The sequence below is a fragment of the Oryctolagus cuniculus genome, chromosome 1, assembly GCF_051225735.1.
Source record: "Oryctolagus cuniculus isolate XC-2025 breed Fujian yellow rabbit chromosome 1, ASM5122573v1, whole genome shotgun sequence".
In the NCBI taxonomy this organism is placed as follows: domain Eukaryota; kingdom Metazoa; phylum Chordata; class Mammalia; order Lagomorpha; family Leporidae; genus Oryctolagus; species Oryctolagus cuniculus.
In genome coordinates, this window is record NC_142867.1 from 133,188,778 (window position 1) to 133,214,551 (window position 25,774).

The 25,774-nt window shown below is 40.8% G+C and overlaps 1 long non-coding RNA gene across 6 annotated transcripts in view; it reads right to left on the minus strand.

Moving 5' to 3' along the window:
• The window catches only part of LOC149128640 (uncharacterized), a 120,429-nt gene that overhangs the window by 75,714 nt on the left and 18,941 nt on the right, over window positions 1–25,774 (minus strand). The gene's annotated exons all lie outside the window — the stretch shown is intronic.

Genomic DNA, 25,774 nt, shown 5'->3' on the forward strand with positions numbered 1-25,774 from the left:
TGGGAAAGTCCAGGGCCCCAGTGCCCTTGCTGGGCATGGGGTCTCCCTAAGTGTGCTCTGAGTCAGGGCCTCAGCCATCCGCAGCTCCCTTGCTTCCAGAATCTGCTGCAGGGCAGCTCAGTCTCGACCTGGCGGGGGGCCTTGGGCCAATCTTCGCTGCCCTGGGGCAGGACCAGGGCTGCCAGATGTGCCCCATGCTGGGCTGGCTATAAAGGTGGTGGTCATTGGTGGGCAGCTGGTAGTTGCAGTGTGTGCGGGTGACATGGGTGGTGTTAGGTTCTTGTCCATTTTGTACCTTGGGGCTAGAATGCAGGTGGTGACCCGAGAGTCAGGAGGGGCAGGAGAAGAAGAGACAGACCTGGTGAGTGTGACCACCCACCTCTCCCGCCAGCCCTGCTGGCTGAGGCTTGCAGAACGTGCTGCACTTGGGGAAGCAATGAAGGCCGAGTCTTAGCAGGAAAACCAAGTGTGCGGTGCTGATTTGCTCACTGACGCAGCATCTGTGTAGTCTGCATGGGCAAACAGGGGGAAGGGCTTGGTAGGAGGGCTCTGGAGGTGCACTGGGCCCTTGTGCAGCTGCCTGCTGTAGGCATCCAGGGCAGTAGAGTCCTGTGGGGTCCCTAGAGATCCTGGCCATGCTGTGCTTCCATCATCCACACTCCTGCACTGCTGCTGGGGGCAGTGCTTCTGCCGTTGATATCTCATTCGAGTCCATGGTCATTTTCTCATGATGGGCTGATCTCACACAGTGGCAATCATGGAACAAATCACTGTTCTGCGGCATCTGCCTCCCAGGAGTGTTGCAGGTGGACAGGGGGACACGGGTGATTGATGGCACCTCCTGTGCGTGGTCTCTGGCCCATTCAGGACCGAAGGTGGAAAGGGAAGCAGAGGAGCTGGCTCAAGGCAGTCCCACTGCGGGTTCCATCAGGAGCAAAATGTCTCCCAATTGTGGTAAACCTTACAGGGAAACTGTCTCCTTTTGTGGGCCAGAGACAGCATCTGCTTTATTAGCTGTGCAGTGTATTGATAATTAAAATTTGGGCAGTCCTATCTTTAGTCCTCACAGAGTAGTTACATTCTGAGGAACTGATGAAACTGCTCAGTACTTCGGGACTGAGTGTAATATTAGGTGGGTAAGCCTGTTGTTGGCTTTTGGTTTATAGCTATTAGGTGACTTTATTTGGTAAAAATGCATTCAGGCTCAGTAGTGTATTCAAGGATGAGCACTTAGTGAATTGTCTTTTTTTTTTAAGATTAAGAGTATTGAAGACTGGGTTGAGCTACCTATGGCAAAACTCCACCATTCCTGGGAAGGCCACAATTGGCAAGAAAAGCAGGTAGCAAGCTTTCATCAAGTAAGTTGAGATTCCTGTGTTTGCAATCTGAACAGCTCACTACTGAGCTGGGAGGGCAACTGCTCTGAGCACAACTCATTAGAGAACTGCTCTTGCAGACCTTCCCTGAAGGAAGCACTGTTGTGGTCAGAAGCATTCCAGGAGCTGCTGGCCAGCAAATGTGAATTAGACTTGAATTTAATCCATTGCAAGTATCACAAGAGTGCAGAAAGGCTGTGTCCTCAAATGAGCAGCTCACCAAGGAGAATTCGACTTAACCTAGAAGTTCTGTTTATCTCCATTTATTTCTCAGCATATTCACACCATGTGGGGAAGATAAATCACCCTTCAGCTCTGCAATGGCAGTGCTCTTGGTTGAGGCTGAGGATGCCTTTCATTGCATGCAGTGTTTGCAAGAGACTTAGTTCCCTGAGGATTTATGCCTCTCCTGTAAATACATTTTTGGCATTAAAACAAACTGAAGTATTTATGTTTTAGTAGTATGGAACCAACTTAAGTATTTTGCCTACTGGCACCTTTGTCTTTAAAGAGCTAAATCCACAGGATTACAGGATTGAGTAAAAACTAGAGAATAGCTAATCCTAGTACTAGAAAAGCACAGGGATTATTTGATCATTAGCTTCCTCATATTCCTCATGTTTCTTTTTCTTTTTCTACCTTCTCTTCCCTACCTACAGATGGTCTGGCTGTATTGGAGGCTTTTCTAAAAACTGAATTCTGTGAAGAAAATATAGGCTACTGGCTGGCTTGTGAAAACTTCCAAAAAAATCCACCCACCCCAGAAGCTATCCTTATATCCAAGATAAATATATGCACTCTTCTTAGAAAAAGGCCCCAAAGAGGTAAGACACAATTCCTCATTTCAGCATAAAGTGTACACTCTTGACATCAAGAAGCAACAGAAGAAGCAAAGACATAAGACTAAAGCAAGGGCCAGGCATCTGAAAAGCTTCCTCTCCTGGTGTCCTGGCTTTCAAATAAGTATCCCCCTACCTGGCAGGTGAAGCTCATCACACATTACAGCTTCTGATTTTCACTTTCAAAGAGCAGAGCCCCCTTCTCTAACAAAGGATAATGAGTGATCTTTGTTTCAGATGAACATGCTTTCAAACCAAAACTCTTATTATCCAAAATATACAAGAAGCTACAACTCCCAGCTTTACAGCTGCCTGGAAAAGGGTGTATTGCTTGATGGAGAATAACTTTTTGAAGTTGTATTTATTTGCAAGGCAGAGTTACAGAGAGAAAAAAAGAGGGAAAGACAGAGGTTCACTCCCTTCCTCCAGGTCTCCCATGTGGGGGCAGAGGACCAAGCGCTTGGGCCATTCTCTGCTGCTTTACCCAGCAAAGAGCTGGGGAAGAAGTAGAGCAGCTGGGAGTCAAACTGGCATCCATGTGGGATGCTAGTGCTGCAGGCAGCAGTGTAACTTGCTATGCCACAGCACCAGCCCCCAGAAAGAACTCTTATCCCTGGTCTTTCTTTTGAGTCAGAATGCTAGCAGGACTTGTGTTGAAAACCACAGATCACTACAGAACCCCATGAGAAGAAAAAGGAGCCCCAGAGTAGAGTACATGTTCTGTTTCCTAAGGCAGAAGATTTTGACTGCCAGAGACTGACATTAAATTCAGCCTGGGTGTTTGAAAAACATCCCTCACAACTGTTGATTCCAGTTCAGGTAGTAAATCAGGAAGCTGGTGACTGTCCAGGAGATACCTGTATCAGAACAGCTTCCACCACCGTGAAGACACAGGCAGGAAATACATGGTCTGAGTGGGGTGGGTCTCGCTGGAAAAGCAGGACTCTGAGATGGAAGATAATGCAATGGAATGCTGTTGATCTAGACTCACTTAAAATCAATAGGTCTGGGATTCTGTGGCCTTAGCTACCTAGCTCTACATCTTTCCTTAAATCCATCCATGTCACCACATGGTTTTAGTTCTAGGTTTTAAGTCCAAACTAATGTAACTTGTTTATTATGTAGAATCATCCATTCTATTGTTGTGTATTGCTGAACCGGAAGTGATGTTTGAATTGTTAAATGGTATTTAAAATAGTGAGTGCTCGTGTGTAGAAAACCACAGTGGCTGTTCCAAGTGCCAAAAACTCTTGAAGGCAGCTAAGCTTTGAAGTGGTCTTTGCATATTTGAATACATTTATTTTGATAAATAATGTCATTGAATACTCAGAGTCCAGGTGTGAGTTGATTTGATTTTGGTAACTGGAAATATGACCAACATAAGATCTTTGTAGTAGAGAAGAAGCATGCATTACTGAATCTGTGCAGGGAGAACTGACAGCCCCCAGAGCTGAGATGAGCGTGGCAAGGAAGATGCTCTTTTCTAAACCTAAGTCACAGCACATCTTTAGAATGACCCAGGGTTAAAATTACTAACAGAATCTTTTATTAAACATCAAGGTCTTTGATGAGAATAGAACATTGACCTAAATCCCTTCTTGAGGATTAAGAACCAGCTAAATAGCAGGCTGCGGTGGTGACGTCGAAGGGGTTGGGGCCCAGGGTCGGGGGTCACAGGTCCCAATGGCTGGCCCAGAATGGTCGCGGGCTCCCCGGGTCATGGTCCGGCACTGCAGCACGGGGCTCCAGAGGTCAGGGGAAGCCTGCTGGGCCACTACCTGCTTCCTTCCTTGGGCAGAGGTCAGGGATCACAAAGTGACCTAAAGTGACCAGTTCAGGGCAGAAATCCCTGAGGAACCACTGGGTCCTGGGCCTGGCCCATGGGTGGGGCAGAAGCAGAGGGGAGATGCACAGGACCTGCGGGCCAAGGCTGCAGGTGTTCCCGTTGGCCCCCGGGCACCCACGGGGCCTCAGCCCCTCTCACAATGGAACCGCATGTGTACCTCACACCATTTTTACCCCTAATTCCACTTTAAAGAAAGGTTTATCAAGGTCAGTGCCGTGGCATGGGGGTGCAACCACAGCCTGCAGGGCCCACATCATGGGTGCCAGTTCGAGTCCCTGCCACCCCACTTCCTGTCCCACTCCAGCCAATGAGTGCAGCAGTGATGGACAGGCGCTTGGACCCCACACCACGCAGGAGACCTGGGCGGGGGCGCTTGGGTCTTCAGCCTCGCCCAAACATTGGGGGATCAAACCAGCAGATGGAAGACCCCTGTCTCTATGCCTTTCAAATAAATCTCTTAAAATAAATAAAAAAGAAATGCAAAAAAAAAGAACCAGCTAAATAGAAGTGAACTGTATGGAGACAAACACCAATGTTACAGTACTCAACTCTCCACTGCTCCAATGAACAAAGAAGACAAATAAGAGGGATATAGGCCTCCCCTTTTTTGTTATCCTTTCCTTGGTTCCAACTAGCATGAGCTTCCAGAAAATGTACAGGGAATCCATTCTCTTCTGTGGTCAATACATGATCTCAGAATTTCCCTTATTCATTTGCCTAACAGATTTTGATTATGTTACTCTAGGTAAAGGGAAGGCAACAGAACTGCCCTTTTCCCCAATTTTAAAATCTGTTATTTATTTGAAAGGCAGAGTTACAGAGAAAGGGTAGGGACAGATCTTCCATCTGCTGGTTCACTTCCCAAATTGGCCTCAGCTGAGCCAAGCTAAAGCCAGGCACTTCTTCCAGGCCTCCCATATGAATGTAGTGGTTCAAGCACTTGGGCCACCTTCTGACGCTTTGCCTGGCACATTAGCAGGGAGATAGATTGGAAGTGGAGCAGCTGGGACTTGAATCAGCACCCATATGGGATGCTGGCACAGCAGGCCATGGCTTTACCCACTGTGTTGGTACCATGTGTGTGTGTGTGTGTGTGTGTGTGTATGTATGTATTTTTATTTCAAAGACCCATTTATTTATTTGAAAGGCAAGGTTAGATAGGGAGAGACATAAAAAGAGAGATCTTTCAACCTCTGGTTTGTCACTCCCCCTCTTCGTGGAGGAACGACACTAAACCCTGCCTAGGCTTCATATCCGAGTCACGGCACCATTATGTCGCTCCCCGTCTTCGTGGAGGAACGACACAAGACCCTGCGCTGTTCTTTCGTCTGCTCGGCCCTCCCCGGGTTTGCTGCTGGTTCTTCCCGGGTTGGCTACCGACCCTTCCACCTCTGTGGAAGGGCAGTTCCCCCTGCCACATTCCCCACTTCCACGGGGGAGCGGCACACTGCTGGCCGGCTCTCTCGGGGGCTGCACAGGTGTTCCTCAGGTGTTCCCCTTAGATGTTCCTGGTGCATGTTGTCTCTCTCCTCCTTTATAGTCCTCTTCCACCAATCCCAACTCTGCTACCCACACGCCGAGTACGCTGCTCTCTTCCAATCAGGAGCAGGTCCTACAGTTTATTGTTTGAACTGGAGGCAGCTGAGTAGAAGCTGTTTCTCCCTTCTCAGCGTCATATTGTGGGAGAGCAGATGCATAGAATAAGTCTTAATTCCAGTAACTTAGTCTAGTCCGAGTTGCTCCCAGTTGCTCCCCACATGGTTCACTCCCCAAATGTCCACAACAGCAGAGGCTGGGCCAAGCCAAATCCTGGAGCCTGAACAGTGGATAATCTTTAGTTAATTTAAAATGAATTGGCTGTAGCTGGTGCTGTGGCATATAAGGTAAAGCCACCACCTGCAGTGCTGGCATACCTTATGGGCACTGGTTCATGTCCCAGCTGCTCTGCTTCTAATCTAGTTACCTGATAATGTGCCTGGGAAAGCAGCAGGAGATGGCCCAAATACTTGGGCCCCTGAATCCATGTGGGAGACCTGGAAGAAGCACCTGGCTTTGGATTAGCCCAGCTCCAGCTGCTTGCAGCCACTTGGGGAGTAAATCAGCAGACAGAACATCTCTGTCTATTTATGTGTCTCTCTCTATAATTCTGTCTTTCAAATAAATAAATAAATCTTTAAAAAAGGTTTATTAACGTATGCTATAATCCAATCCAGTAAAAGTAAGAGAAGCATTAAATATTGCTACCTATATTTTTATTTATTTTTTTTTAATTTTTAAAACTTTATTTAGTAAATATAATTTTCCAAAGTGCAGTTTATGGATTACAAAGGCTTCCCCCCCATAACTTTCCTCCCACCCACACCCCTCCCATCTCCCACTCCCTCTCCCATTCCATTCACATCAAGATTCATTTTCAATTATCTTTATACACAGAAGATCGATTTAGTATATATTAAGTAAAGATTTCATCAGTTTGCACCACAGAGAACATAAAGTGTAAAATACTGTGTGAGTACTAGTTATAGCATTACTTCACATTGGACAACACATTAAGGACAGAGATCCCACAAAAGGAGCAAGCACACAGTGATTCCTATTGTTGACTTAACAATTTGACACTCTTGTTTATGGCATCAGTAATCTCCTTAGGCTCTAGTCATGAGTTCCCAAGGCTATGGAAGCCTCTTGAGTTCACTGACTTCGATCTTATTTAGACAAGGTCATAGTCAAAGTGGAAGTCCGCTCCTCCCTTCAGAAAAAGGTACCTCCTTCTTTGATGGTCCATTCTTTCTACTGGGATCTCACTCACAGAGATCTTTTATTTACGTCCTTTTTTTTCTTTTTTGCCAGAGTGGCTTTCCATGCCTAAAATACTCTCATGGGCTCTTCAGCCAGATCCAAATGCCTTAAGGGCTGATTCTGAGGCCAGAGTGCTGTTTAGGACATCTGCCATTCTACAAGACTGCTGTGTATCCCACTTCCCATGCTACCTATATTTTATATAGTCTAAGTATTGTATAAACTAAAATATACAACACTAGGAGTATGCTATCAGTAATTACACTACCAATCTCAGTGATTATAAATAAGAATTTTAGTAACTATACTGATTCTGAACAATGATTCAATGATTCTGTTTTTAAATTTAAAAATGCCCATGAACTTAAATGTTTCTGTGTAGCTCCTAATAGAACTACAAGCCTTAGAAGTTCTATGCTGTTTAACATTTCATCATCAGTGTCAACTCGATTATTACACTGCCAGTTTATAAAACACTTCACAGTCATGTGAACCTTACCATAAGATAGGACTGTGTAGAATAAATCCTTTAACTATAAAGACAATCTTATCTCACAAGGGAGGAAGATCCAGAGCGGTCGAATGAATTGCTAATGTCACTTAGCTCTGTCGGCACAGAAACAAGGAAAGCTCTCAGCTTCCTGCCACCTCCCCTTACACCACCTGCCTCAACTCGATGAGCCTGTAATTTTAAGGACACTCAGGCTCCATGAGTTTAAAGGAATTTTTCAAGGTTATATGACAAGTACCAAAGCCAGAAGTAAAAATTATTGCTTCCATCTTTCTCTTCCTTATCCACTATGGAAGTCTGATTTACAGTCATGCATTATTCAAATATCATTTACAACCAAGAAGCATTATTTTTCCCCAAATTTAACAATGAAACTACTTTTTTCCAATGAGGAAGTTGTTTTAATGGATGATACAAACATACTTGTTTTGTTTTTTAATTTGAGATGCAAAGAAATGAACAAGTAGACAGAGAAGTGGTATTCACCCTCTAGTTCACTGCTGAAATGTCCACAGTGGCCAGGGCTTGCCCAGGAGCAGGGAACCCAATCATCTGAGCCATCACTTGCTAGCTCCCAGGGTCTGCATGATCAGGAAGTTGGAGGCAGGGGCTGGAACCGGGAATCAAACCCAGAAACTCCAATGTGGGACACAGGCATCTGAACCACAAGGCTACACCCTGGCTTCCAGACTTGTTTTGTTCACCAGTCCTCTGAAAATGAAAGTTAATTACAACCTGAAATCCAAGACTCTGGAGTCCTCAGGTGTGTGTGTCTATGCAAGTTTATGCATGAGAGTTAGGTTGCCCAAGAGTCTGCAGTTTAGAGAGAACAGAAGAGTGAAACATGTGTCAGAGGATGTCAGCATTGGAGAGGTGGCTGTGCTCTAGTCAGAGGCTGAAGAGGACAAGTCCACAGAGAGCAGCAGCACCAAGGGAGAAGGCTATACTAGCAAGTAAGGAGAAAAAATGTTGAAAAATAAATATTTTAAAAAGATCCAGGACCAGCGCTGTGGCACAGTGGGTTAAAGTTCCAGCTTGCAGTGCCAGCATCCCATATGGGCACTTCGCTCCTGGCTTTGGATCAGCCATTCTCACTGTCTAACTCTGCCTGTCAAAAAAACAAACAGGCAGAGCCAAGATGGCGGAATAGTGTGGGCACACACTGATAGTCCGGGAAAAGACAGTTTAATAAAAGTGGAGTTACTGTAGCCACAGGAAAAGGCTCAGGGAAAAATTGCAGAGGAAACTCTCCCGGATCTAGTGGAGGTGACACGGAGGACCTACGAGGAGAGCAAGGTCACCCACCACATGGAAGCTGAGCCACGGGAGCTGCACCACCACAGAAGCAGAAGCTGAAACTGAGACCAAGAAGCCGCGCCGCTGCAGAAGCCACACCGCAGAGTCTGCACGCTAGTGCTGGAAGATGAGGTGAGATAAAAACCTCAGTAACCCAAGACATTTCGGGGAAAGGCAGAAAAAGCCTACAGGGAACGAAAGCCCCACTGGGGAAGGTCACCAGGCAGATTGGAGGAGAGAAAAAACAAGCAAATAAGGGGAACCGGCATGGACATTAACTTCTCTCTCCACTCATCTTACAAAGCTGAGCAAGACAAAGAGCTGGCACCATTTTACATATGGAAAGAGGTGCTGGCCCTTAGCCAAGCAGAAAAACCTGACTCTGGTGGGGAGAAATAACAGGAGGTTAAGACCTAGTTAGTGAAAGTGAGGAGCTAACGAACTAAGACTGAAAATCTGAGGGGAGGGCGAGAGAACTCACCAAGCACACAAACTCGGTAACTTGGGCAAACTGGGGAGAGACTATTGAGAAATTTGAGACCACACTGAGGGATGCATAAACTCTTTGTGTGGTCCCAGGGGTAACCAGACAATTACCCACAGGTGCCAGATTTCATACATCAACTACCCCCAATTCCACTCAGCTGTGTGGAATTACTTCCCAACTGAGTCAGAAAAAAAAAAAGAGAGAGAGTGAGAGAGAGTGAGCAAGTGAGAGAACAATCTGGGTGAGTCACCTTTGGCACACCCTTATCCCCAAAGAACCAAACAGAACTCTCTGGCCACACCCATCACAGCCTCTAAGGATCCATCAAAAGCAGACAGTCCATTTAATCTAGAGTCACAGGATAACGAGAAGAAACCAAACATCTCCAATATGCCAAACAACAAACGCAAAAACTGAGGTAACAAGAACAAGGAAGACACTATGACACCCCCAAATGAAATAGACACCCCAATTCAAGATTATGAAGATGATGAGATAGAAGAAATGCAAGAAGCGAATCTCAAAAAATTGATAACAACATTAAGAAGTTTTCAAAAACAAACTCTTGAACTACAGAAATCCTTAATGGACAAGATAGAAAATCTCTCTCGCAAAAATGAAATATTAAGGAGGAATCAAAATGAAATGAAACAACTAGTAGAACATGAAACTGCAAAAGTGATGAGAAATCATAATGAAATGAAGAATTCAATTGATCAAATGCCAAACACATTAGAGAGCCTTAAAAACCGAATGGGTGAAGCGAAGAGAGAATATTGGACTTAGAAGACAGAGCACAGGAAAATATACAGTCAGACCAAAGAAAAGAAGAGGAAATTAGAAATATAAAAAAATATTGTTGGGAATCTTCAAGATACTATTAAAAAAACAAAAATTTGAGTTCTAGGAGTTCCTAAAGACATGGAGAGGGAGAAAGGATTAGAAGGCCTTTTTAGTGAGATACTAGCAGAAAATTTCCCAGGTTTGGAGAAGGACAGAGACATCCTAGTACAGGAAGCTAATAGAACTCACCACAGTGAAACATAAAGAAAAGATCCGAAAATGTGCAAGAGAGAAATGTCAGATTACTCTCCGAGGATCTCCAATCAGACTCACAGCTGACTTCTCATCAGAAACCCTACAAGCTAGGAGGGAATGGCGAGATATAGCCCAGGTACTAAGAGAGAAAAACTGCCAGCCCAGAATATTATATCCTGATAAGCTATCATTTGTGAATGAAGGTGAAATAAAGACCTTTCATAGCAAACAGAAATTGAAAGAATTTGTTGCCACTCGTCCAGCCCTGCAAAAGATGCTTAAAGATGTGTTACACACAGAAACACACAAACACGGTCATCAATATGAAAGAAGGTAAAGGAAGGAAACCTCACAGCAAAAGATCACAGGAAGTTCAAAACATATATTAGAAAATATCTTTGGCAAATGGCAGGGCAATGTTACTACTTAGCAATAGTCACATTGAACGTTAATAGCCTGAACTGTCCAGTTAAAAGACACCGATTGGCTGACTGGGTAAAGGAACAAAACCCATCTATTTGCTGCTTACAAGAAACACATCTTTCCAGCAAAGATGCATACAGACTGAAAGTGAAAGGCTGGAAAAAGATATACCGTGCCAACAGAAATGAAAAAAGAGTGGATGTAGCCATCTTAATATCAGAGAACGTAAACTTTACCACAAAAACTGTTAAGAGAGACAAAGAGGGGCACTATATAATGATCAAGGGATCAATTCAACAGGAAGATACAATGATTATCAACATATATGCAACTAATTACTGGGCACAGGTTTATTTTAAAGATTTGTTAAGAGACTTAAAGGGAGATTTAGACCCCATTACAATAGTACTGGGGGACTTCAATACTCCACTCTCAGAAATAGACAGATCAATAGGACAGAAGATCAAAAAGGAGACAGTAGGTTTAAACGACACTATAGCCCAAATGGATCTAACAGATATCTACAGAACTTTTCATCCTACACAGAAAGCATTTATATTCTTCTCAGCAGTACATGGAACCTTCTCTAGGATTGACCACATACTAGGCCATAAAGCAAGTCTCAGCAAATTTAAAAGAATTAGAATCATACCATGCAGTTTCTCAGACCATAAAGGAATGAAGTTTGGAAATTAGCAACTCAGGAATCCCTAGAGCGTATGCAAACACAGGGAGATTGAACAACATGCTCCTGAATGAACAATGGGTCATAGAAGAAATTAAAAGAGAAATCAAAAATTTTCTGGAAGTAAATGAGGATGACAGCACAACATACCAAAACTTATGGGATGCAGCAAAAGCAGGGTTAAGAGGAAAGTTTATATCAATAGGTGCCTACATCAAGAAATTGGAAAGGCACCAAATAGATGAGCATTCAATGCATCTCATGGATCTAGAAAATCTGCAGCAAACCAGACCCAAATCTAGTAGGAGAAGAGAAATAATTAAAATCAGAGAAGAAATCAACAGGACTGAATCAAGAAAAACATTCCAAAAAATCAGCCAAACGAGGAGCTGGTTTTTTGAAAAAATAAACAAAATTGACACCCCATTGGCCCAACTAACTAAAAAAAGAAGAGAAAAGACCCAAATCAATGAAATCAGAGATGAAAAAGGAAATGTAACAACAGACCCCACAGAAATAAAAAGAATCATCAGAAATTACTACAAGGACTTGTATGCCAGCAAACAGGGAAACCTTTCAGAAATGGATAGATTCCTGGACACATGCAACCTACCTAAATTGAACCAGGAAGACATCAAAAACCTAAACAGACCCATAACTGAGACAGAAATTGAAACAGTAATAAAGGCCTTCCCAACAAAGAAAAGCCCAGGACCAGATGGATTCACCGCTGAATTCTACCAGACATTTAAAGAAGAACTGACTTTAATTCTTCTCAAACAATTCAGAACAATCGAAAAAGAGGGAGTCCTCTCAAATTCTTTCTATGAAGCCAGCATCACCTTAATTCCTAAGCTGGGAAAAGATGCAGCATTGAAAGAGAATTACAGACCAATATCCCTGATGAACATAGATGCAAAAATCCTCAATAAAATTCTCTCCAATAGAATGCAACAACACATCAGAAAGATCATCCACCCAGAATATGTGGGATTTATCCCTGGCATGCAGGGATGGTTTAATGTGCGTAAAACAATCAATGTGATACACCACATTAACAGACTGCAGAAGAAAAACAATGTGACTATTTCAATAGATGCCAAGAAGGCATATGATAAAATACAACACACTTTCATGATGAAAACTCTAAGCAAACTGGGTTTGGAAGGAACATTCCTCAATACAATCAAAGCAATCTATGAAAAACCCACGGCCAACATCCTATTGAATGCGGAAAAGTTGGAAGCATTTTCACTGAGATCTGGTACCAGACAGGGATGCCCACTCTCACCACTGCTATTCAATATAGTTCTGGAGGTTCTAGCCAGAGCTATTAGGCAAGAAAAAGAAATTAAAGGGATACAAATTGGGAAGGAAGAACTCAAACTATCCCTCTTTGCAGATGATATGATTCTTTATTTAGGGGACCCAAGGAACTCTAATAAGAGACTATTGGAACTCATAGAAGAGTTTGGCAAAGTAGCAGGATATAAAATCAATGCACAAAAATCAACAGCCTATATATACACAGGCAATGACACGTCTGAGAATGAACTTCTAAGATCAATCCCATTCACAATAGCTACAAAAACAAATACCTTGGAATAAATTTAACCAAGGACGTTAAAGATCTCTACGATGAAAATTACAAAACCTTAAAGAAAGAAATAGAAGAGGATACCAAGAAATGGAAAAATCTTCCATGCTCATGGATTAGAAGAATCAACATCATCAAAATGTCCATTCTCCCAAAAGCAATTTATACATTCAATGCAATACCAATCAAGATACCAAAGACATTCTTCTCAGATCTGGAAAAAATGATGCTGAAATGCATATGGAGACACAGGAGACCTCGAATAGCTAAAGCAATCTTGTACAACAAAAACAAAGCTGGAGGCATCACAATGCCAGATGTCAGGACATACCACAGGGCAGTTGTTATCAAAAGAGCATGGTACTGATACAGAAACAGATGGATAGACCAATGGAACAGAATAGAAACACCAGAAATCAATCAACATCCACAGCCAACTTATATTTGATCAAGGATCCAAAACCAATCCCTGGAGTAAGGACAGTCTATTCAATAAATGGTGCTGTGAAAATTGGATTTCCACAGATAGAAGCATGAAGCAAGACCCCTACCTTTCACCTTACACAAAAATCCACTCAACATGGATTAAAGACTTAAATCTATGACCTGACACCATCAAATTATTAGAAAGCATTGGAGAAACCCTGCAAGATATAGGTACTGGCAAATACTTCTTGGAAAATACCCCAGAAGCACAGGTAGTCAAAGCCAAAATTAACATTTGGGATTGTATCAAATTGAGAAGTTTCTGAACTGCAAAAGAAACATTCAGGAGAGTGAACAGGCAACCGACAGAATGGGAAAAATATTTGCAAACTATGCAACACATAAAGGGTTGATAAACAGAATCAACAATGAGATCAAGAAACGCCACAACATCAAAACAAACAACCAACTTAAGAGATGGGCCCAGGACCTCAATAGACATTTTTCAAAGAGAAATCCAAATGGCCAACAGGCACATGAAAAAATGTTCAAGATCACTAGCAATCAGGGAAATGCAAATCAAAACCACAATGAGGTTTCACCTTACCCCGGTTAGCATGGTTCACATTCGGAAATCTACCAACAAAAGATTCTGGAGAGGATGTGAGTAAAAAGGGACACTAACCCACTGTTGGTGGCAATGCAAACTGGTGAAGCCACTATGGAAGTCAGTCTGGAGATTCCTCAGAAACCTGAATATAACCCTACTGTTCAACCCAGCCATCCCACTCCTTGGAATTTACCCAAAGGAAATGAGATTGGCAAACAAACAAGCTGTCTGCACATTAATGTTTATTGCAGCTCAATCAATTCACAATAGCTAAGACCTGGAACCAACCCAAATGCCCATCAAAAGTAGAATGGATAAAGAAATTATGGGACATATACTCTATAGAATACTATCCAGCAGTCAAAAACAATGAAACCCAGTCATTTGCAACAAGATGGAGGAGTCTGGAAAACCTTATGCTGAGTGAACTAAGCCAGGCCCAAAGGGACAAATATTATATGGTCTCCCTGATTGGTGACAACTAACTGAACACCAAAGGGGAAACCTGTTGAAGTAAAATGGACACGATGAGAAACAGTGACTTGATCAGCTGTTGTCCTGTCTTTTGATGTACAATGTAATACTTTATCCATGTTAGTATTTTTCTGTTCTAGTACAATTGGTTGAACTCTGTAATTAACACACAATTATTCTTAGGTGTTTGAATTTCAACTGAATAGTGATCCCTGTTAAGAATTTGGAAAACATTATGCGGAGTGAAATAAGCCAGTCCCAAAGGGACAAATATCATATGTTCTCCCTGATCGGTGACAACTAACTGAGCACCAAAAAGGAAACCTGTTAAAGTGAAATGAACACTATTAGAAACGGTGACTTGATCAGCGCTTACCCTTAGTGTTGATGAACAACTTAATACGTTATCCTTCTTAGTAATTTTTTGTTTGTTCTACTTAATACTTTTGGTTGAATACTGTAATCAATACAGTTATTCTTAAGTGTTGAAACTTAACTGAAAAGTGATTGCTGTTAAATATAAGAGTGGGAATAAGAGAGAGAAGAGATGTGCAATTCGGGACATGCTCAAGCTGAATTGCCCCAAACGGTAGAGTTAGAAACATACCAGGTTATTCCATTTCAATCCCATCAAGGTGGCATGTACCAATGCCATCTCACTAGTCCCAGTGATCAACTTCAGTTCACAATTGATCATAATGATAGGACTAAGAGCCCAAGGGATCACAGAACCAAGACTAGTGTCTGCAAATACTAGCTGATAGAATCAAAAAGGGAGAGAACAATCCAACATGGGAGCGAGACACACAGTGTGTACAGTGAAGTACAGTGTGGTTTAATGCTATAACTAGTACTCAAACAGTATTTTTCACTTTGTATTTCTGTGTGGGTGCAAACTGTTGAAACCTTTACTTAATATATGCTAAACTGACCTTCTGTATATAAAGAGAATTGAAAATGAATCTTAATGTGAATGGAAGGGGAGAGGGAGCAGGAAAGGGGAGGATTGTGCGTGGGAGGGAAGTCATTGAGGGGGAAGTCATTGTACTCCATAAGCTGAACTTTGGATTTTATATATATTTAATAAAAGTTAAAAAAAAGACTAATGTCTGCTAATACTAACTGATAGAATAAAAGAGGGAGAGAATGATGCAATATGGGAAGTGGGATACACAACAGACTCATAGAATGGCAGATGTCCTAAACAGCACTCTGGCCTCAAAATCAGCCCATAAGGCATTTGGATCTGGCTGAAGAGCCCATGAGAGTTTTTTAGGCATGGAAAGTTAAGACACTCTAGCAAAAAAAAAAAAGGACCTAAATGAAAGATCTCCTCTAGTGAGATCCTAGTAGAAAGAACAGGCCATCAAAGAAGAGGTACCTTTCTCTTAAGGTAGGAGTGAACTTCCACTTTGACTATGACCTTGTCTAAATAAGATCGGAGTTGAAGAACTCAAGAGGCTTCCATAGCCTTGGCAGCTCATGACAAGAGCCTAAGAAGATTACTGACGCCATAAACAAGAGTGTCAATTTGTTAAGTCAACAACAGGAATCACTGTGCACTTACTACTCATGTAGGATCTCTGTCCTTAATGTGCTGTACATTGTGATTTAATGCTATAACTAGTACTCAAACAGTAGTTTTCACTTTGTGTTTCTATGTGGGTGCAAACTGTTGAAATCTTTACTTAATATATGCCAAATTGATCTCCTATATAAAGAGAATTGAAAATGAATCTTGATGTGAATGGAATGGAGGGAGCGGGAAATGGGAGAGTTGCATGTGGGAGGGAAGTTATGGGGGGGGAAGCCATTGTAATCCATAAGCTGTACTGTTTTACTAAATAAAAGTTTAAACAAACAAACAAAAAAAAAAACAAAAAGAAGTGGAACAGCCAGGTCTCAAACCGGCACCCATTTGAGATGCCAGCACTTCAGGCCAGGGCATTAACCCACTGTGCCACAGTGCTGGCCTCAACTTTTTACTAGTTCAGTGTATATAACTATGTTGGTACTGAACCACCTCTACTATATCATCGATAAGACCAATAAATACAAAATCAGACTTTATGTTTTACAAAAATTTAGGAGATTCTATGTTACAATTTGAATAACATGATAAACATGTTACTGTTATAGCAGCACAGAGACTACAAACAAATTTGATTTCCGGCTTGATATTTCTAATGCTTTATAATCATAATTTTATGTTGTCAAATATTTATTTCACAATTTTAATAAAATACACTCATAAATCTGCTATATCACAATATAATGCAAACAAAAATAAACAACTTACTGGTGGTGTGTTCATTTTCTTTGGCCTGGGAAGACCACCTATTCTTAGGTGTTTAAATTTTAACTGAAAAGTGATCCCTCTTAGGAATTTGGAAAACATGATGTTGAGTGAAATAAGCCAATCCCAAAGGGACAAATACCACTTGTTCTCCTTGATAGGTGACAACTAACTGAGCACCAAAAAGGAAACCTGTTAAAGTGAAATGAACACTATGAAAAATGGTGACTTGATCAGCCCTCACCCTGACTGTTGATGAGCAGCTTAATATGTTATCCATCTTAGTATTTTTTTGTTTATTCTACTTAATACTTTTGGTTGAATACTGTAATCAATACACAATTCTTCTTAAGTGCTGAAACTTAACTGAAAAGTGATTGCTGTTAAATATAAGAGTGGGAATAAGAGAGGGAAGAGATGTGCAATTCGGGACATGCTCAAGCTGACTTACCTCAAACGGTAGAGTTAGAAACATACCAGGGGATTTGAATTCAATCCCATAGAGGTGGCATGTACCAATGCCATCTCACTAGTCCCAGTGATCAATTTCTGTTCACAATTGATCGTAATGATAGGACTAAGAGCCCAAGGGATCACAGAAACAAGACTAGTGTCTGCAAATACTAGCTGATAGAATCAAAAAGGGAGAGAATGATCCAACATGGGAAGTGAGATACACAGCAGACCCATAGAATGGCAGATGTCCTAAACAGCACTCTGGCCTCAGAATCAGCCCTTAATGCATGTGGATCTGGCTGAAATGCCCATGAGAGTATTTCAGGCATGGAAAGCCAAGACACTCTGTGGGAAAAAAGAAAAAAAAACTAAATGAAAGATCTCTGCGAGTGAGATCCCAGTGGAAAGAATGGGTCATCAAAGAAGGAGGTACCTTTCTCAGAAGGGAGGAGAGAACTTCCACTTTGACCATGGCCTTGTCTAAATAGGATCAGAGTCAGTGAACTCAGGGGGCTTCCATAGCCTTGGCAGCTCATGACAAGAGCCTAAGAAGATTACTGACGCCATAAACAAGAGTGTCAATTTGTTAAGTCAACAACAGGAATCACTGTGCACTTACTCCTCATGTAGGATCTTTGTCCTTAGTGTGCTCTACATTGAGATTTAATACTATAACTAGAACTCAAACAGTATTTTTCACTTTATGTTTCTGTGTGGGAGCAAACTGTTGAAATCTTTACTTAATGTATGCTAAACTGATCTTCTGGATATAAAGAGAATCGAAAATGAATCTTGATGTGAATGGAAGGGGAGAGGGAGTGGATAAGGGGAGGATTGTGGGTGGGAGGGACGTTATGGGGGGAAGCCATTGTAATCCATAAGCTGTACTTTGTAAATTTATATTCATTAAATAAAAGTTAAAAAAAAAGAAAAAGAAAAAAAATAACATTGTGTTAATCATGTGTTTTTTTATTTAATAAATGTGAATTTACAAAGTGCAACTTTTGTATTGTTTTGGCTTCCCCCCCATCCTCCCTCCCTCCTGTGACCCTTCCCTCTCCCACTCACTCTCCCATCCCGCTCTTCATCGAGTTTCATTTTCAATTACCTTCATATACAGAAATCAACTTAGTATATACTAAGCAAGGATTTCAACAGGCTGCCTTTACACAACCGCACAAGGTATAGGGTATTGTTCAACTAGTAATGTTGTCTTTAAGTTTCATAGTAAAGCACATTAAGGACAGAGATCCTACATGGGGAGTATGTACCCAGTGACTCCCGTTGTTGATTTAACAATTGGCACTCTTATTTATGATGTCAGCAATCACCCGAGGCTCTTGTCATGAGCTGTCTAGGCTATGGGAGCCCCTTGAGTTCACCAACTCTGAACTTGTTTAGTCAATGCCGTATCACAGTGGAGGGTTATAAAGTCAATTGAAAATAAATCTCATTAAGCATAATGTTTGGAATAACACAGGAAGGAGGAATTTTGTAACTGTGAAGCTTTATTGTCCTGCATACTTTCCTACAGATTACATCTAAAGGTACAGTTTAAAATCTTGGTATGGGACCTCAAATCCCATCAAACTGGATAGTAAAAATTTTTAAAGTGAACATATTAAGTGGTAAATTGATAATATAGATAGGATTACATGTTAAATGGATCATATAAATAATATGAAATGTCTGGTCAAAATAAACAGAATTAAAAAGGAGAGAATATTCCAACATGGGAAGCAGTACACAGAGAAGAAACATAGAATGAGAATCACATTAAAAAACACTCTGTCCTCAGAATCAGCCCATAAGGCATTCTGGTCAGGTTAAAGTTGCATGAGAGCAACTCAAGCATCAAAAGCCAAGACAATGTGGTAAAAAAATGTTCTACATAAAGGATCTTTGTGAGAGAGACCCCAGTGGAAATAAGTGGCCATAAAAGAAGGATGTACTTTTGTCTGACAGGTGGAGAGTACTTCAACTTTGCTTGTGGACTTGTCTAGATACTGACACAGATTTTGGATACAAAGGCTACTATAGCCTTTGGAGCTTCTATAACCTAGGCAGCTCATGACAAGAGTTTCGGGTGATCACTGATATCATACATAAGAGTGTTATTTGTTAAATTAACAACAGGAGTCACTGTGCACATACTCTTCATAAAAGACTTCTGTCCGCAATGAATTGTATTATGAGAATTAACTGTAAAACTGGTTCTAGGTTTGTGTGTGTGTTTGTCAGTGTGTGTTTGTTCGTGTGTGTAAATTGTTGAAATCTACTTTGTAAAAGTTGGTCTTCTATGTATAAAGTTAAATAAAATGTATCTTAAAGGATAATGGAACTTGGAATGAGCAAGGGAAGAGGAGTGGGGTGAGAGTGGAGGAGGGAGGGCAGCATAGTGAGAAGAATCACTATATTCCTAAAGTTGTACTGATGAGATTGGTACTCATTAAATAAAATGTTTCTTTGAGATATAAAAAGAAACAAGAGGAATGATTTGTATGTTTCCTGAGTAATCGCTTGACTCACAAGACAAAATGCATGATGCAAAAGAATTCATCTTCAACCACACACTAACGAAGTGGAACTCTAGTGGTTAAATTTTAGGGTTTCAAACTCATATTTGAAAGGCATGTGTTAAAAACAGATGAATTCTTATTTCAGCTCAATTCACAATAGCTAGAACCTGGAATCAACCCAAATGCCCATCAACAGTAGACTGGATAAAGAAATTATGGGGCATGTACTCCATAGAATACTATACGGCAGTAAAAAACAACTAAATCTTGTCATTTGCAACAAAATGGAGGAATCTGGAAAACATCATGCTCAGTGAATTAAGCAAGTCCCAAAGGGACAAATATCACATGTTCTCCCTGATTGGTGACAACTAACCAAGCACCAAAAGGGAAACATGGTGAAGTGAAATGGATACTATAAGAAACAGTGACTTGATCAGCCCTTGTCTTACTGTTGATGTACAATGTAATACTTTATCTATTTTAGTATTTTTTCATTCTACTTAGAACTATTGGTTGAACTCTTTAATTAACACACAACTATTCTTAGGTATTTAAATTCAACTGAAAAGTGATCTCTCTTAAATGTAAGAGTGGGAATAAGAGAGGGAGGAGATGTACAATCTGGGACATGCTCAATCGGACTTGCCCCAAATGGTGGAATTAGAAATGTGCCACAGGATTCCAATTCAATTCCATCAAGGTGGCAAGTACCAATGCCATCTCACTAGTCCAAGTGATCAACTTCAGTTTACAATTGATCATGCTGATAGGCCTACGAGTCAAAGGGATCACAGAAACAAGACTAGTGTCTGCTAATACTAACTGATAGAATCAAAAAGGGAGAGAACGATCCAACGTGGGAGGTAGGATACACAGCAGACTCATAGAATGGCAGATGTCCCAAACAGCACCCTGGCCTCACAATCAGCCCTTAAGGCATTCGGGCCTGGCTGAAGAGCCCATGTGAGGATTTAAGGCATGGAAAGCCAAGACACTCTGGCAAAAAAAAAAAAAAAAAAAAAAAAAAAAAAAAAAAAAACCCAGTCTAAAGGAAAGATCTCTGTGAGTGAGAACCCGGTGGAAAGAAAGGGGCCATCAAAGCATCAAAGAAGGAGGTACATTTCTCTGAAGGGAGGAGAGAACTTCCACTTTGACTCTGTATTGTTGACATAAGATCGAAGTCAGTGAACTCACAATGCTTCCATAGCCTTGGCAACTCATGACTAGAGCCTAGGGTGATTACTGATGCCTTAAACAAGAGTGTCAATTTGTTAACAACAGGAGTCACTGTGTACCTACTCCTCATGTAGATCTCTGTCCTTTATGTGTTGTTCAATGTGAATTAATGCTATAATTAGTACTCAAACGGTATTTTACACTTAATTGGTTTGTGTGGGTGCAAACTGTTGAAATTTTTTTAACATAGACTAAACTGATCTGTACATAAAGATAATTGAAAATGAATCTTGATGTGAATGGAATGGGAGAGGCAGCAGGAGATGGGAGGGTTGTGGGTGGGAGGGAATTTATGGGGGGGAAGCCATTGTAATCCATAAACTGTACTTTAGAAATTTATATTTAGTAAATAAAAGTTAAAAATGGATAAATTCAAATGTGGGAACAGGTTTTATGATGATTATTATTTGCTTTCCCTTTGTTTTCAATTCTGATAATCATACTGTATTTCTAAACACACATCTGCTTGTCACAGATACATGTATAAAATATGGAAAACATCATGCTATTCTACTTTAAGATACTTAAACATGAAGCTACTATTCCTATGGCAACTTATATCTAATCCATCAAGTTATTTGCTGTGACCTAATCAAATAATTAGTGTGTTATTCATGGGTAATATTCAAGAATTCATAAAACTACTACAGTACATTTACTAGACTAAAATAATGAGTCTTACTGTGGGTGCATTTAAATTCATTGCACAAAGCAAAAGTTCCAGTCTCTGGGAATTAATTCAAAACTCTTGAAATCCATTTCTCTATACATTCATCTGATGATCTATCAAATCTTTATTTATAGCTCTGAGAGTCAGATCTTAACTTTCTCTGTTCGCTAGTTTCTTCTATAACTCATGCAAGATATCAACACAAGAATTACATAGAGCCTCTACTGCCACTGTTGTTCTTGTCTAACAGGGAATGGCCATGGCTAATGTGAACTTCAGTGGGAGTAAGACAGTGTACTGGTTTTAGTCCCACAACATCTCCCTGGTTTCCTTTATTGCACAGATATGATTTTCCCTGTTCAAATTCCTGTGTTTTCTCTATACTGCCATTGTCCTAAGTGATATTCTACAAATGTGGGAACCTTAAACTTGAGCTTCCAAGCCTAGGTTCCCTCATCTCAGAGCTCAGAAACTAGTACATGATGAAAAAATAGGTCTCAATTTCATATTGCTTGAGATAAAAATGAAATTTCAGGGATTAATGAGCTAGCTCAGCACCATGGACTTTGTGAGTTTCTATGTCCTTTCCTGGAATTTGCTCTCTTTGTTCATCACACACCTCTGCCAACAGGAGTTGTTCCTTCTGGGAATGGAGATATAGCTTCCAAGGGAAACTCCAATATGAGAAAAAATGTGACCATCATACTCGCCAAAAATTGGCTAATCATAAGCCACTCCTTTAACTCTTCTGAGTTAATAAGGAAGCTATAGTGATTAATTTGTCCTGAATACAGAAGATTATATAGTCCAAGTGGCATAAATAAAGGGAGTGATGAACAAAGAGTGAGTCTAGCTAATTAAAATAACCTCAAGGGTTATTAACTGAATTTAGCCTTTTCTTTTTAAATATTTAATTATTTGAAAGGCAGAGAAATGAAAGACAAAAACAGAGACACAGACACATGAAGCATCTTTTTCTTGGCTCACTTCCCAAGATGCTAAAATACACAGGTTTTGGCGAGGACAGAGCCAGGAGCAAGTAATTTTATTTACATCTGCTATATGGGCACATTCCAAAGCATTTGGGTCATGTTCCATTGCCTTCCCAGGTTCATTAATAGAATATACACAAAGTAACACTACAATATAGGAGGCCAGCATTGCAAGCAGTGGCCAATCCCATTGCAAAATAATGTGTGCCACAAACACTAGTCATTTCAGATCCATCATTAAAAATATTTAGTCATATATCTCTGTTGCCTCATCATGTATTTTTCTATTAATTCAGTTCATAATTTTATTGTTTAAAAAGACAAACAATATACACCTTGAAGTTTTAGACATACCCATTTGATAAGAAGAGGAAATCAAAGGGATACAAATTAAAAAGTGGGAATTCAGATTATTCCTATTTGAAAATGACATGGTTCTCAATATAGGGAAGCCAAAAGAGTCCACTAGTAGATGATTAGAATTCATAAAAAAAACTTTGTTAAAGTAGCAGAATACAATAATAACACACGAAAGTTAATAGCCTTTCTATACACAGACATTGCCATGGCCAAACATCTAAACAGAAAGATTTCCAATCAACAACCTAAGTATCCATCTCAAGAGTCCTAGAAAACAAGAATAAACCAAATACAAGATGAAATTAATAGCATAGGTCATAAATGGAATGTTAACATTAAAGATAAGCAAAATAAAGATTTTGTTTTTAATAGAAGAAACACTCCTTTCACTAGGTTATAAAAACTAGGTTCAAGTAAATAAAATCAAAGAAGGGGAAACTACAATGCATATCACAGATATAATAGGCATCACTAATTTATATTAACAAGGATAAATAAAATTGTAAAAAAATGTTTATTTTTGGATACATATAACCTACCAAAACTGAGCCAAGTAGATATAACATATCTGAGAATCCAGGTCTCCCACGGGGTTGCGGCTTTGGGTGATGATCATTGTGAATGTTGTTCTTTAGCTGCAGCCAACATGCTCTCCATGCAGGATGTTGGTTGGTCATAGAGGAAGCCACCTGCTAGCAGGAGGTAGGAAGTACACAGTGACCTTACTTTCTGCTTGCTGTCACTGCCAATCTACAAATGCCCTTTAGAAGAAGCCTATTGGCAAGCCAGTGGTGGTTACAAGATAGCAGAATAGGGAGGGAGCTTATTTCTCTAGCCCAGGGGAAAATAGTTTTAAATAAGTGGTAGTCTTGGGGAAGAGTTATGAAAAAAAGGCAAAGGAAACTCTACTACATGGAGGGCATGGGCACCCATGGCTCAGGACTCCAATATCCAAGAGCCTATGCACCATTGCTGCAAAGTGAGGTGAGAGAAGATGGCAGGAGCCTGAGACTCTGGTGAAAAAGCAGAAGGAAGACCCTCCAGGAAGTGAGGTTTGAAGCTATGTGAGGGAAAGTGCACCAGCCTAACTAGAGGAGAGAAAAAAAGAGGGTATGAACACATTTCTCTCTGATCACCTTACAAAGCCATACAAGCCAATAGAGCAGGGGCCAATTTGGACATACATAACAGCTGCACCAGCTCATTTCTGTGCCTGGCAATCAGCTGAATGGAGATTCCTGACTCCAGTGGGGAGAAATAACAGAAGGTTAGGAGCTTGTGAATGTGTGAAGCTTCAGAACCAGGACTGTGGGAAAAAAATGAGTGTGTGTGGAAGAACTCATGGTGTGGATGAGACTTTGAGCAGTCTCAGTGGGATACCACAAGCTCCAGAAGTCCTGGACACCTGGTGAGAGACATTGCTGGAAAATCTTAACTTATACTGAGAATTGCACAGATCCTTTGTGCGGTCCTTGGGACAGAGCGGAGGAATATTATATCCACTTTGGCTAGTGCTCAGGCACTGGACTCCATCAAGGAGAAGAGCTCAGCTGAGCAGAAATAATTCCTTTCTGATTAAAAAAAGAGAGTGAAGATTTACCATGTCAAACCGGAGAGTATCAACTTAGGCATGCCCTTAACTCTAGAGAACTGAACAGAGCTCTCTGGCTACATCCACTACAAGCCTCTAGACATTCACTGAAAGCAGACATTCCACTCATCTACAGAGTCATAGTACAATGATAAAAGCTGCCAAAGTGGGGGAAAAAAGAAGAAACCAACGAGTACCTCCACAAATGCTGAACAACAAATGCAACAACCCAAGAGACAAGAATAAGGAAGACAACATCATGCTCCCAAAAGAACAGAACACTTCAATACAAGATTATGAAGATGATGAGATAGAAGAAATGCAAGAAATAGAATTCCAAAAATTGATGATAAGATTATACAGAAGTAATCAAAAGCAAAAGCATGGACTACTAAAATCCATGGAGAACATGAAAGAAAAACTCTCATGAAATTAAAATCCTTTTTTAATTTTTTTATTTAGTAAATATAAATTACCAAAGTACAGATTATGGATTACATAGGCTCCCCCCATAACTTCCTTCCCACTTGCACTCCTCCCATCTCCTGCTCCCTCCCCTATTCCATTCACATGAAAATTCATTTTCAATTCTCTTTATATACAGAAGATCGATTCAGTATATGTTAAGTAAAGATTTCATCATTTTACACCCACACAGAAACACAAAGTGTAAAAATACAGTTTCAGTACTAGTTATAGCATTACTTCACATTGGACAACACACTAAGGACAGAGCCCACATGAGAAGTAAGTACACAGTGATTCCTGTTGTTGACTTAACAATTTGACACTCTTGTTTATGGCGTCAGTAATCTCCCTAGGCTCTAGTCATGAGTTGCCAAGGCTATAGAAGCATTTGGGGTTCCCCGACTTCGATCTTATTCTGACAGGGTCATAGTCAAAGTGGAAGTTCTCTCCTCCCTTCAGAGAAAGGTACCTCCTGCTTTGATGGCCACAATCTTTCCACTGGGATCTCACTCGAGCAGATCTTTCATTTAGGTTTTCTTTTTTTTCCCAAAGTGTCTTGGCTTTCCATGCCTAAAATACTCTCATGGGCTCTTCAGCCAGGTCCGAATGCCTTAAGGGCTGATTTTGAGGCCAGAGTGCTATTTAGGACATCTGCCATTCTATGAGTCTGCTGTGTATTCCTGCTTCCCACGTTGGATCGTTCTCTCCCTTTTTGATTCTGTCAGCTAGTATTTGCAGACACTACTCTTGTTTTGTGATCCCTTTGACTCTTAGAC